The following is a 13,532-nucleotide window of genomic DNA, read 5'->3' as shown; positions in this document are numbered from 1 at the left end:
TGAAATGACCCTATCCTTGAGCAATACTGACGAATATCTTGCATATCATCATAGAACCTTCATCTGGTGATGGATGGAGATAGAGACAGAGACCCACACTGGAGCACTGGACTGAGCTCCCAAGGTCCCAATGAGGAGCAGAAGGAGGGAGAACATGAGCAAAGAAGTCGGGACTACGAGGGATGCACCCACCCACTGAGACAGTGGAGCTGATCTATTGAGAGCTCACCAAGACCAGCTGGACTGTGACTGAAAAAGCATGGGATAAAACTGGACTCTCTGAACATGGCGAACAATGAGGGCTGATGAGACGCAAAGGACAATGGCACGGGGGTTTGATCCTATGTAATGTGATGGCTTTGTGGGAGCCCAGCCAGTTTGGATGTTCACCTTCCTAGATATGGACGGAGGTGGGAGGTCCTAGGTCTTACCACAGGGCAGAAAACCCTGACTGCTCCTTGGACTGGAGAGTGAGGGGGAAAGGAGTGGGGGGGGAGGGGGAGAAGGGTGGGAGGAGGGGGCATGGGGGGGAGGAGGGGGAGGGAAATGGGAGGCTGGGAGGAGGTGGAAACTTGTTTTTTTTTTTTCTCCTTTTCTCAATAAAAAAAGAAAAAAAAAGAAAAAAAAAACATGCACTTCATACATTCCACCCTAAACTAACTCTCCGCAGTTCTGGCAGAAAGTAAAAAACAAAATCAAGTTCATTTTTCTTTACTAATTCTTTTTTCCTTGGTTTCTAGGGAAATCTTGGAAACTGGCTTAGAGAATCCATCCGTAAATGGTCAGTTTTCCTGTAAATCTGCCATCGGGAAAGCTCATGACCAACAGTTCCCAGGCTTCTACTTTTCAGGGAATTCCTTTACACTGGTAGACTTCCCAAGGTGGTCTGATATCAAACAGGGGTTGTAAATTCAACATTGACTCATAGTTGATGACTAAGTAAAAATCATGCAAGTGGGTCTTTTTTTTTTTTTTGATGATCTCAGGCATTTTCAAGTCTGTCTGTATGTGTGTGTGTGTTTGTGTATGTGTGTGCGTGTTGCATGTGTAAGGTGTGTGTACCGTTATAGAGGCCAGAGAACACGTTGTTTTGTCAACTTCAACCTCACAAATTAGGAAATGCATTCTGGTCAGGAACACATGAGGTCAGGAAGCCACATGTGTATTTGTACAGAAACTGACAATTGATAACAGGAACAGTAAAATACATAAAATAGTGTTTGCCTCCAACAAATGTCTTCTCAAAAGGCTCAGGGATTATCATTGAAGATGAACTTGAAATAATGTCAGGGCTAAAGGTAATGGATATCTGTGGTAAGATAATATTTTCTGTATATAACTTGTCCACTGCACATATTAAATCACAGCTGTGAATATTTTGATAAGTGCTGTGTATGATCAATGCAGCAAAAAACCCATCATTGCTGAAAAGGGACTTCATGAAAGCCTACAACTTGCTGAGCTAGTTTTCTGAGTTAGTGCTCCAAGAAGTTTCACATTTAAGAAGTTAGAAATGTCAATGGTGACTATTCGAGGAAGGAAAGATCATTTTATAGAAGAATTAACCCACTGAGAGGCTACCCATGCTCAAGAAGATGATGCTAACCCCGTGACCCATACCAGCTGCACTAAATGGATGTATTCCAAAAGGTAAAATCACAAGATATGAAGTTGGAAGAAAACTGGTAGGAAGTACACAGAAAAAAAAATGAAGGGAAGTAATGGAAAATAGATTTGAAGAAAACATAATTTTGCCTAAAAGAAAAATGAAAAGCTGCCTATATTCAGGCCTGTGTTTCATTTCGTTTTTATCAACTTTATAAACTGCTATAACAGTTTTTCTATAGCTGAGTTTGGAACAAATACAACTAAATTTATTTTCCTTCAGCAAATATATATAGAAAACATTTATATTCACTATCTTGGTGAAGGTAAAAACTACATTTGGCAATAAAGTTTAACAAACACTGTTTAACTACAATGAAAGTTTACTAATTCAAACAAACTACTTCTTTTTGCTAATCAAAAAAATGAGCCACTTCCAAGTAAGTTCATATGCCTTTGCTCATTGCAGTTGACATGTAAATTGTGGTCCTGCTTTTATGCAATTCCCACTTGCTTATGAATTAATGGCCATAATATTCCATTGCTTTCTTTTGACTTCCTGCCTTTTCTATACACATTTTTTTTTGTGGCTGTGAAAGATTTTATATAGAAAGGGCATTTCTGGCTACTACTGAGCATTTAAAAAGTTACTAGGAAGGAATCAGTTCTCTATGAAGCTTCATTTTTAAAAACTTAGGAAGCTTTCAAGTTTCAGCAGTGATTAAAGTGGAGTATTATTTTTAAAGCAGATGCCTAAAATCATTTACCCCTTATAATGATTTTTATATTATTTGAAAATTGTATACAAATTATTGATCATATATTTTTTCCTTTGAACTCTTTCTAGATCCTCCTCCATGTTCTACACATCCAACTTCATATTTTACTTCTCAATTAAAAGGGTAAAAAAATAAACAAAAACATAGAACTCATCTTATCTAGAGTAACCACTCCTAAGACTATGAACTGCTCTTGTTTGGTAGATATGTTCAGTGACACAACACTTAAGAAAACTGATTATTTTTCACCTGGAATCTATCTGTTGCCAACAGTTGTCTGGTGATGGGTGAGACATTGGCAAATATCCCTTCCGCTTTGATGGGATTTTGTCCTGTTTGATCTAATGCAGAGGTTGTACATACTGCCACAATCTCTGTGAGTATTGCTATGTTTCCATACCATGTCTATGTACGGTCCATCTCATAGAGCAGTCTTTGAGTCCAATCTAATCATTGCTGCCCATGTAACATCAGTGCTATATGGTACATGGACCTACATAAATTTTTCTCAAAATTGAAACATAAACGGTTGAAAAACGTGTAAAAATGTTCAATGTCACTAAGATGTGAAATAGAACTACTTTCATATTTTATTCTTCGTAAGTAAGAATAGAAAAAATAATAAAACAACATTAGATGGTGATAAAAATGCAGAGAAAGAGATTTCTGGTAGGGGTACAAAGTAGTACAGGCATTTAAGGAAATCAGTAGAGTTGGATAGTCATAAAACTAAAAATATATATGCCACAAAATTCACCCATATAAGTTAATTTGCTACATTTACAAAGTGTAACGTCATTCATCTGTTTAAAAAAATTGGGTTAAATGAATGGAGCCAGATTCAATCATCCTGTTCATTCTCAGAGTCATTAAGATACCCTAGGTGCAAAAAGACAAACATTTTATGTTATTGCTTATATGTGGATGTTAGATTTCCCTTCGTATATATTAATGTGATTGTTATGTGATTTCTGTGTTGGCCTCTATATGTCACATAATACAATTTAGAGGCCTTGTGGAAGTGGGACCATCAATTGAGGAAAATGCCTTCACCAGATTGACCTGTGAGCAAGCCTGCTGTGCATTTTCTTGATTGATTATTGATTTGAACAGCACCCCAGATGGGTAATATGATGGGGCATGGAAGGCAAGTCAAAGAGAACAATCCAGTAAGTACCATTCTTCAATGACCTCTGCTTCAGGTTTTGCCACCAGGTTCTTATCTTTAGTTCCTGCCCTGAATCACTTCAGTGATGAAGTGTGACTTGAAAGAGGAAGTGAAATAAACATTTCATTTCCTCTTCTAGTTGCCTTTGGTCATGATGTTAATCACAATTGAAACCCTACCTAAAACACTCCACCCCCACAAAAAATAAAAGAGTTTGGTAGCTACTAAGCACATTGGAGAAATGAGAATTATAGATAATATCATAAGAAAGATATCCCATGTTTATGGATCAGTAGGATTAATATAGTAAAGTGGCCATTCTACCGAAAGTATTCTTATTTATTTATTTATTTATTTATTTATTTATTTATTGTTTTTCGAGACAGGGTTTCTCTGTAGCTTTTGGTGCCGGTCTGGAACTAGCTCCAGGCTGGCCTCAAACTCCCAGAGATCTGCCTGCCTCTGCCTCCCGAGAGCTGGGATTAACGGTGTGCGCCACCACCGCCCGGCTTCTACCGAAAGTATTCTATAGAGTCAATACAAGCCCAAACAATTTTCTTTTTTTTAATTTTTAATTATTTATTTATTTATTTATTTATTTATTTATTAAAGTTTTCTGCCTCCTCCCCGCCACTGCCTCCCATTTCCCTCCCCCTCCTCCAAACAACTCCCCTTCCCTCATCAGCCCGAAGACAGCACTTGAAAGGACTGTTTTCAGCTTCATGTGGAAACACAAAAAAACCCTCAGTACAACTAAAACAATCCTAAGCAATAAAAGAACTGCTACAGATATCACTGTGCCCAATTTCAAGTCTTATTACAGAGCTATAGCAATAAAACCAGCATGGTATTGGCATAAAAGCAGATACATTTATCAATGAAATCAAATAGAAGGCCCAGGAATCAGTCCCTATAACTACAGATACCTGATATTATATCAAAAAGCTAAAAATATGCATTGAAAAAGGCAACGTCTTCAAAAAAAATGGTATTGCTCAAATATATGGGTGAAAGTAGAAGGTATAAATAGGCCCATACCTATAACCCTATTTAAATAAATCAAAGACCTCAACATAAAGCTAGATACACTGATTTGTTAAAAGAGAAAGTGGGGAACGCTCTTGAACTCATCGGCTCAAGAAAAGACTTTCTGAACAGAACTCCAGTAGTTCAGGCACTAAAATCAACTGATAAATTGGACTCAAGAAACTGAATAACTTCTTTACTACAAAGGACTGCATCATTCAGATAAACTGCCGGGCTACAATATAAGGCAGAATGTTTACCAGGATTAGTATTTCAACCATATAAAAATCTGAAAAACTTGGTACCCAGAAAATAAATAACTCAGTTAAAAATGTGGTATAGATATAATCAGGTAACTGGGGTTCCTATGTAAAAATCACATCCACAGTGTCTCACTGCTGTATTGTCCCAGTATTGGACTGGAACTGAAGCCTGTGATGAGTTCATCAGTTGGAGGAAGGGCATTACTTGTTTTTATGAGCAGTGTGCCTTCCTGGAGAGAGGACTATCCACAGCATCTGGAAAGGATGACACAGATGGAGAGAACAGTCTATCATGGGTTGGGTCCTAATCAAAGCACTATTCCTTGATATTTTACTATTCAATGTGTCATGACAGCACTAGTGTCAGAAAAAGAGAAACTCCTGCTTCTCAGAGGTATTGAGGCATTGTCCATAAAACCCTTTAGCTATCAACTTTAGTGTCTTAGTCTCACACTTCCTTATCTCATGAAACTGTCAGGGACCTCAGTATGAAGAAGAGAAAAAAAGACAGAGATAATGATACAAATATATAAACTGAGTCTTCACTGCTATGTGAATTAAAAACTAGAGGCTGATGGAAGAATGACTAAATAACTTAATACATATAACATGGCATGTTTTTAGAATCACAGGAATCTAAACATGTGGAATTGGTCTAAGATGTCCCTAAGGAGGATAAAGTTTATGGAGGGGCCCTGGAGGAATTTTAATGCATTTAGTACTTGTGGGAACATGTAAAACTAAGGGTACCTATCAATATTACAGTAGAATAGAACTTGTATTTTCTACTATTAGACTGAAAATTCACTCACAGAAATTTGCCTTTGTAAACTACTAGATATCCATGGATACATGTGTGTGGTGTACACATATACATGTGTCTGCTTGTGATTACCTGTATAGGTACATGGGAAAAATGGAAGTTAACACCATGTCTTAATTATCATTTTATTTTTTAAAAAAAATATCTTATTAAGTAGTTTTTTATTTTAATTTTTTATTGAAAATTTCCACCACCTCCCCTCCTCACACTTCCCTCCCCTCTCCCCCTTCCCTCCTTCTCCCTCTCCAGTCCAAGGAACAGTCAGGGTTCCCTACCCTATGGGAAGTCCAAGGTCCTCTCTGCTCCCCCCATGTCCAGGAAGGTGAGCATCCAAACAGACTAGGCTCCCACAAAGCCTGTCCATGCAGTAGGATCAAAACCCAGCACCATTGTCCTTGGCTTCTCCGTCAGCCTCCACCATCAGCCACACTCAGAGAGTCTGGTTTGTTTTATGAAAGCAAAAAAGTTGAGTATTTTCGTCACATGGCTGCAAATCTGCCCATCCAGATCAAGCATGGTAGGCATTTTCTACAACTCTAATCTAACACTGAACATCAAGTGGAAAGTTATTATTGACATTATTACCAGGGGTATTTCCTTAACACTTTCTGTATCTATGCAAGTATGTAAGACTGTATATAGACGTGGGTATATGTGCATGAATATTTATATGCACATGGTTTCTGTTGTCAGGGGTTAACTTTGGTGAAAGTTACTTCAAGGAATTCTTCCTTGATTTTTGAGACAACTGACATTACTTCTATCTGGAAGTCATAGAAAATCTTCATTCTGCCTACCTACTGTTAGGGTTAGAAGGAAAATATCAAATCCCTCGTATCTCTTTCTTATACAAATTCTGAAACAGGACTCAGACCATCACACATAAAAAAGAGACTTACATACATAAGACATCGACCTAGACCCAGCACAAATTTTCTTAGTTTTGAAAAAGGTTTGGTAAGAAAATAGTAGAGTATAAAGTTTTAGTAAGAAATCCTGAATTTTTAGGTAAATTGATTAACCCTCAAAACTGAGAAGGGAAACAATTTCAGATTTCTTGATGTATCACTGATCTCAGTTGTCATATATCCATACACAAGTAGACACATGGTGCATGAGCAAGGGGCTGCTTAGCTATAAATACGAATTTAACTAAAGGGCAATTAGGTTCATGTAACAATTCTTTCACTTTGGTGAGTTTTAGGTGTCCTCAGGGCATTTCTTGATGTGTCTCCTTCATACTTCAGGGGTTCTCATAGTGTGCCCCGATTATCTCTTAAGTTTCTACTGAACACATCCTACATCTTATGTTCTTGTCTGTATCCATACACAACATGAGCATTTAATTTAAAGTGCAAAGCTGAGGGAGATCCAGATAATGACAGTTATAAGACCTGACTTAGGAAGAGTGTTCAACACATCCAGGACATATACTGTCCAAATTACAGTGCAACACCGCTACTTTAGATTAAGAACGCTCATGTGTAGGCTTCTTATAAGAGAAACGAGGAGACTGTTGACTTTGCATGCAGCCCCTGACTAGCACTGTCAACAAATTCGATAGCTATATTTCACTTTTGTAAATGAAGTCCTTCAAAATTATTTTCGCATTACACAATTCACCAATTTTATGCATAGGATCAAACAAGGATATTTGTAGAAATTGCTAACCCTGCTGAGTATAGTCTTGAGTTCCTCCATAAGCACATTGTTTCTGTCCTTCACAACTTTATCTGTGTTCAGCATATTACCAGAAACCCCCCCCCCCCCCGGAGAGCAGCCCCTGTGGACTCCAGGTGTTTCAGCAGTTCTTCCCAGGCATGAGAAATATTGATGATTGATTTCAGAAAGTCTTCAGTGTTAGCAAACATCATTGGACATCATATTAAACTAGGCGACATGCAGCTCCAAAGGTACCTTTTATTTTTTCAGAAAGGACATGGACTATAGCATGTGTTTGTATTTGATAAGTATTTGTTAATCATTTCATAATATACACTAAATGTAGAAATATAAATTTTCAACTATGTACTCCATTTTGTTAAAGAAAACTAATTAGATATTAATATGTTTTTCTATTGTTTGTTCAAAATAATCTTACTTTGTGTTTACTCTTCATTCCACTATTTTTCTGGTAATGAGATCAATTTTCTTTGGTTGTTTACCCTGTCTATAAGAAAGTAAGACTTACTGGAACTCAGTGGGTTTGCAAAGAACATGGCACAATTGATGTTCAGTCTTTCACAATGCCTCTTTATTGTGTCAAGTTGATATAAACCAGGTAAGCTGTCTAGTCTAAAGACATTCAAATTTCTACAGTATATATATAATCTAGCATTCACATATAAGGGAAAAATTAATATTTGTTTTTCTGGATCCAAGGTTTGTTCTGGCTTCATCCATTTTCTTGAAATTTTCATTTTTCATAAGAACAGAATAATACTACATTGTATAAATTTGCCACATTTTCATCATTGTCTCTTTTTCAGATGATTGACACTGATGCTATTTCTAAATTTGGATACAACGAATGAGCAAGAATGAATATCTGAGCAAGATTCTGGGTGAGAAGATGAAAAATCATTTGAGTTTGTGTCAGCATTAAGCTTAGTTTTCCCTGCATAGCTAAGTTCTGCCCTGCTATAGTTCCAAAGCAGTTTCTTTATTCATTAACCAATAAAAGCAACATACAGACAGAAGGACCTCCTACACCAAATGATTTCAAGTAGAAAATGCTATCTGCATATTATTGGGCACTTTGGAAAGCTGTGGGGAAGAAGAAAGTTCTATATTAAAGTCACATTTAGAAGAAGTTAGAAAGATTTCAGGGTTCATCAGTGACTAAACTGTAACACTACTTTGGAAGTAAATAACTAAAAATTTTAAATCACTGCTAGGCCCATTAGCACTAGCTTCTTATTAGCTAACTCTTACATCTTAGTTTAACCCATTGCTAGTAGTCTATGTATTGCCATGAGGTTGTGGCTTACTGGCTAACGTACCCAGCAGTGATTTAATAATACAGTTTCTGTGTGATTATTTCAGGTCTAAGCTACCCAGGCAGCCAGGAACCGACAAGCAGCCTCCCACTGCAATCATTTATAGCCAAAACATATTTAGATAGAAAAGATGCAAAACCATAATAAAACAATAGAAGTTTAGAAAAAGATTCATGAGAAAGTAGGAGAACACCTGCATAAAAGCAGAAACACAGTTTGCCTGTAGGTGATTGAAGGCATATGAGCATACCTTGGGGTGGGAATCACATTGTAAGTCCAGTCAACTCATTTATCTGACAATAATTTTGCGGGGATAATCATGTGGTTCAAAACTTAAAGGTATTTTCTTCTAAGTCTGACAAATTGATTAGAATCCCTGAGATTCTCACTATTCAAAGAGAGAACCAACCCTGTCATGATGTCCTCTGACCTCTACAGAAAAGCAAAATGTGTTCAACTACATGCATGTCCCTAGACAGAGTCATATTTGTATAAGTGTGCAAATAAAGGCTAAAAAAATTTTAAAAGGTTTCTTACTGTAAGATTCAAAAATTCAATCTTTTCATGTCATGTCACTTTATCATACAAAGTCCAAAAATGGAATTTTTTTAAATAAGAAAGTAAAATGGCTGAATCAGGCTCTGAATCCCACTTTACTAGGGTCTTCCACAGGGCCACCCGCAGATGTAGCAGGAAATTTTCAGGTTTCCACTGTGCAAAGTTTCCACATTGCCCACAAAGTGTGCCTCTATTCCAGTGGACTCTCCTTGTGTTCAACCTATCTGCCCCTACATTCTTTACCCAATCCCTCCTGTTCCCATGCCACTCCAGGTATCCACAAAAATCTATTCAATTTTTTATTGCCAGGGAGAGTCTTACATTCTTACTAGAGTACTATTTGTTACTTAGCCTCTCTGGCTCTACAAATTGTTATGTGATTATCTTTTCTTTTAATTAATAGCTACTATTAGTTTGTAAGTGAGTAAATATCACATTTGTCTTTTGGGATCTGGGTTGCCTCACTCAGGATGTTTTATTCCTAGTTCCATCCATTTCCCTGTAACTTTATATTGCTTTTTCACTCTAACAGCTGGGTAATACTCTACTGTGTAAATATATTACATTTTCCATTCTTCAGTTGAGGGACATCTCTTTTTTTTTCTGCTTTCTGGCTATTATTAATAAACCACTAATAACATAGTTGAACAAGTGTTCTTGTGGTAGTGTGGAGTATTTTATGGGTATATACCCAAGAATGTTATAGCTGGGTGTTGAGATAGATCAATTCCCAATTTTCGGAGGAAACAGCATATTGATTTCAGCATTTTTGATATGCAGGCATGGCTCCCAATGGTGGTAGTGGGACACCAACTCAACTAAAAATCCTTTGACTGATACCTATAATGCCTGTAAGATCTACTAGGGTAAGGATGGCTCAGAACCTGTATGAGTGACCAACCAATAAATGATCTAACATGACGCTCAACCAATGAGTATTCATGCATTCCCTACTTTTACTGAATGAACAGGAACTGGATGATGGGAGGCCTAGAGATCTAGGGTAGCATGATATAGAACTAACAAAAGGTCAATAAAATTATTCATAATAATATTCTGGTATACTCATAGATCAATACCTCACCTAATCATCATCAGAGAGGCTTCCTACTACAGTGAGCAAAAGCAGATGCACAGACCCACACCAAAACATTATGTAGAGCTTTGGAAACAGAAGAGGGGGGAAGAAGAATTTTTGGGAACCAAAGGAGTTAATGACTCCAAGGAGAACATAGCACAAAGAATCAACTAAGCATGGCTCGTAAAGGATGCACAGAGACTGAAGTAACAGTCAAAGAGCCTGCTTAGTCTTCACTTTGTCTTCTGCAGAAATGCTGTAGTTCTTTAGCATAGAGTTTTAGGAGTTGGACTCCTGACAGTGACAGTAGGGGTGTTCCAGACTGTCTGCTCTTGGGACCATTTTTCCTGTTACTGGATTGCTTAGTCCAGCCTTGATAAGTGGGTTTGTGTCTACTATCACAGCATCCTGTTATGGTATGTTCAGTTGATATCCATGGAGGTCTTCTCTTTTCTGAGGAGAGAGGAGGAGCACTGGATCCGGAGGAAAGAGGTGGTTTGGGAGACACTGGGAGGAGTGGAAGAATGGAAGTCTGTGGTAAGGATATATTGTATGAGAGATGATGAAGAAATTATAATTAACATTTTTGAAATCAAGTATTAGGTGGACTCAATATATTCTTATTGTACTAAACATAAAAAATTGATAAATTCTTAATGGAAAAACCCATTCTGTGATGATTATTCTCTGTGGTAATAATTCATGTGTTTCAGATCTGATCTTTTTAAGAAATTTTATTAAAATTGATTTATTTTCTTATAAAATATTTTAGAAGAAAAGAGTTGGTCCTATTTAGTGCACGTTCATCCTAGTTAATTGTGCTTGTAAAATTCAATTCCAAATATAGTTTTCATTTACATTAAGAAAGTGAATATAGCCGGGTGGTGGTGGCGCATGCCTTTAATCCCAGCACTCAGGAGGCAGAGGCAGGCGGATCTCTGTGAGTTTGAGGTCAGCCTGGTCTACAAGAGCTAGTTCCGGGGCAGGCACCAAAGCTACAGAGAAACCCTGTCTTGAAAAACCAAAAAAAAAAAAAGAAAGAAAGTGAATATAAGTAATTCTTTACATTTATAAAAAAGAAAAATCAATGTACTTTTTTGTTGTTGTTCCAAACTCAGGTGTAGAGAAACTACTGTAGAAGTTTTATAATTCATAAGAAAGCTGAAACAGTTGTGAAATGTGTAGTTTGTAATATTTAATCATTTTTTTCATGCATATAATTTGCTCTGAGAAAATGTACATCCTACAACCTCTCTTCCATTTTTTCCCACATCTGTTCCCTTGCTTGTCCCTTCCAACTTCAAGTCTTCTGATTTAGTCCCATGGATTCTACTTAGTATAGTAGGTGCTATGGGGTTAAGTTCATCTACCTGAAGATAGTAGTCTCTCAGAGACTTCATCCTTGTAGAAAATTTACTGCCCTGCCTCCAGAAGACATCACTATGAATAACAGCTTAGAAAGATGGCCCTCATATTTCTCAAAAATATTGTCTCACTGTATGTTTACCCCACTGGAAGTCAAACACTCTTCAGCAGCTTGTACTGTGTTTGTTCAACTGTTATTAATTTCTGAATAAATAACTATAAACATAAGAATTTCTCTGATGAGAACTGGGAGCTCCTAAGTCTACAAGTATAAACAGAAGCACTATGGGGCAGTTAATTACAATGTTTTTGAACATTGTTATCCATTAAGCATCAAATTCTCTGTTAAGATCCATGATATAAGGAGACAATATATTTTGAACTGGTTCATAAAAGCGGAAAGGACATTTATTTTGTGGAGTAATACCTTGTTCTAATACTCACGTTGTTCTTGCTACAGTGGTTGAATGGTGATTCCATTCAGTATAACAGATCACAGGTTTAATGAAACCTGGTTAATCTTATTTGTAGCACTTTCTTCTCTCACATGAAAGTTCTAACTTCATGAAATATGAATATTATCCAGTAGGATCAATATTCCAAAAAGGTAACTATTTGATTTATCTATTTCCTATGAGTCATGTGTGCAATGTCACAGGAAGACTATTGGAAAAAAGGAGAAACAAGATTTTTCTAAGACCTTGTAACAACCATAATGTATCAATAGGGGAAGAACCTTATATTCACATCTGATCATAACACACAGAACGAGATACAGGGCAGATGCAGAGAGACATACACAGGATACACACAGAGACACATGCACATTACATGGACACAAATTGCACACACTCTAGAAATTTAATATTTTAAATCTATCATCCTCAGTTCAACAAAGGCAGAAGCACTCTTTAAGTCACAGATATATATTGTTGTATGAAACCAATCCTCCCCAAGAGTCATGACACACGTTGAGTTAAACTAGATAGAGTTACACTGGTAGAATAAGTAAGGGTGTCTTCAAATTCCGTATTTGGCAAGCCAGTGATCTTATTTTGCTTAAATAGGCTATATGAGTGAAAGATTACTGACAGGAGAAGATATTACAGAAGAAGAGTTAGATCTCCACAATCTCACTCCAGGACAGATGAAACCTCAGGGGAACTAGAAAACTCCAGCACAATACATACTAAGATAGCATCTGAAAGGTTGTGAGCCGATTTTCAGTCAGTCTGATGGGTCTGAGACTCCCTAGTCCATTCAGCTGCTTCTCTGTCTTCTCCATGGAGCATAGCTGGCCTGAGAGTGTTTTTGGTTAATTTCACTTGTCTGAAGGTGTCTCTCCAAGTCATTCTAATGTATACATTCTGCCATGGTGAATTCTACTGAATGTGATAATTTTCAGGTTACTTCTGAAGCTTTCAAACTGTTTTCTACCTCAACTGGAAGAAGTTCCCAGAAGAATGGAATTTTTCAAACCCCATAGGACATTTTGCTTCATGTCCATTTTATTATTCTTTTTATTAATATACTTCTCACTAAGATGGAAGGATTTAATTTTAGTGGAAATGCCTGAACAGATGTTTGACTTCATAAAATTACAGTTGATAAGATGATTTCACATAACTTTGACAAAATAAATAAGGAAACAAAGATTTAAAAAATTAAACACAGAAATATCGTGTAAGATTAAGTAGAATCTAGATTAACTTGTTCTGTACCACCAAAACCTAAAATTTACATCCAGATAGAAAAAATAATTAAGCAAAACATTTAGCCAAATTATTAAATATACATTTTTTGTAAGTTGTCAAAGGAAAAAGTTCATATCAAATTCAAGACAGAGTTTCCTCTAACTCTTCAAATCA

General features: G+C 36.8%; 1 protein-coding gene across 1 annotated transcript in view; it reads left to right on the top strand.

Annotated features, from left to right (window-relative positions):
• The first annotated feature begins 6,415 nt into the window (after positions 1-6,415).
• Positions 6,416-13,532, top strand: part of LOC121433970 (prolactin-3D4-like) — a 16,280-nt gene continuing 9,163 nt past the window's right edge. Inside the window, exon 1 of the mRNA XM_041632649.1 lies at positions 6,416-6,434. The gene's annotated coding sequence lies outside the window, so the exon portion shown is untranslated. The remainder of the gene's footprint in view (positions 6,435-13,532) is intronic.

This window comes from Microtus oregoni, unplaced genomic scaffold, assembly GCF_018167655.1.
Source record: "Microtus oregoni isolate MIOR12 unplaced genomic scaffold, Mior012 000042F_ref0000377, whole genome shotgun sequence".
Taxonomy (NCBI): Eukaryota; Metazoa; Chordata; class Mammalia; order Rodentia; family Cricetidae; genus Microtus; species Microtus oregoni.
This window is presented reverse-complemented; position numbering and strand designations above follow the sequence as displayed.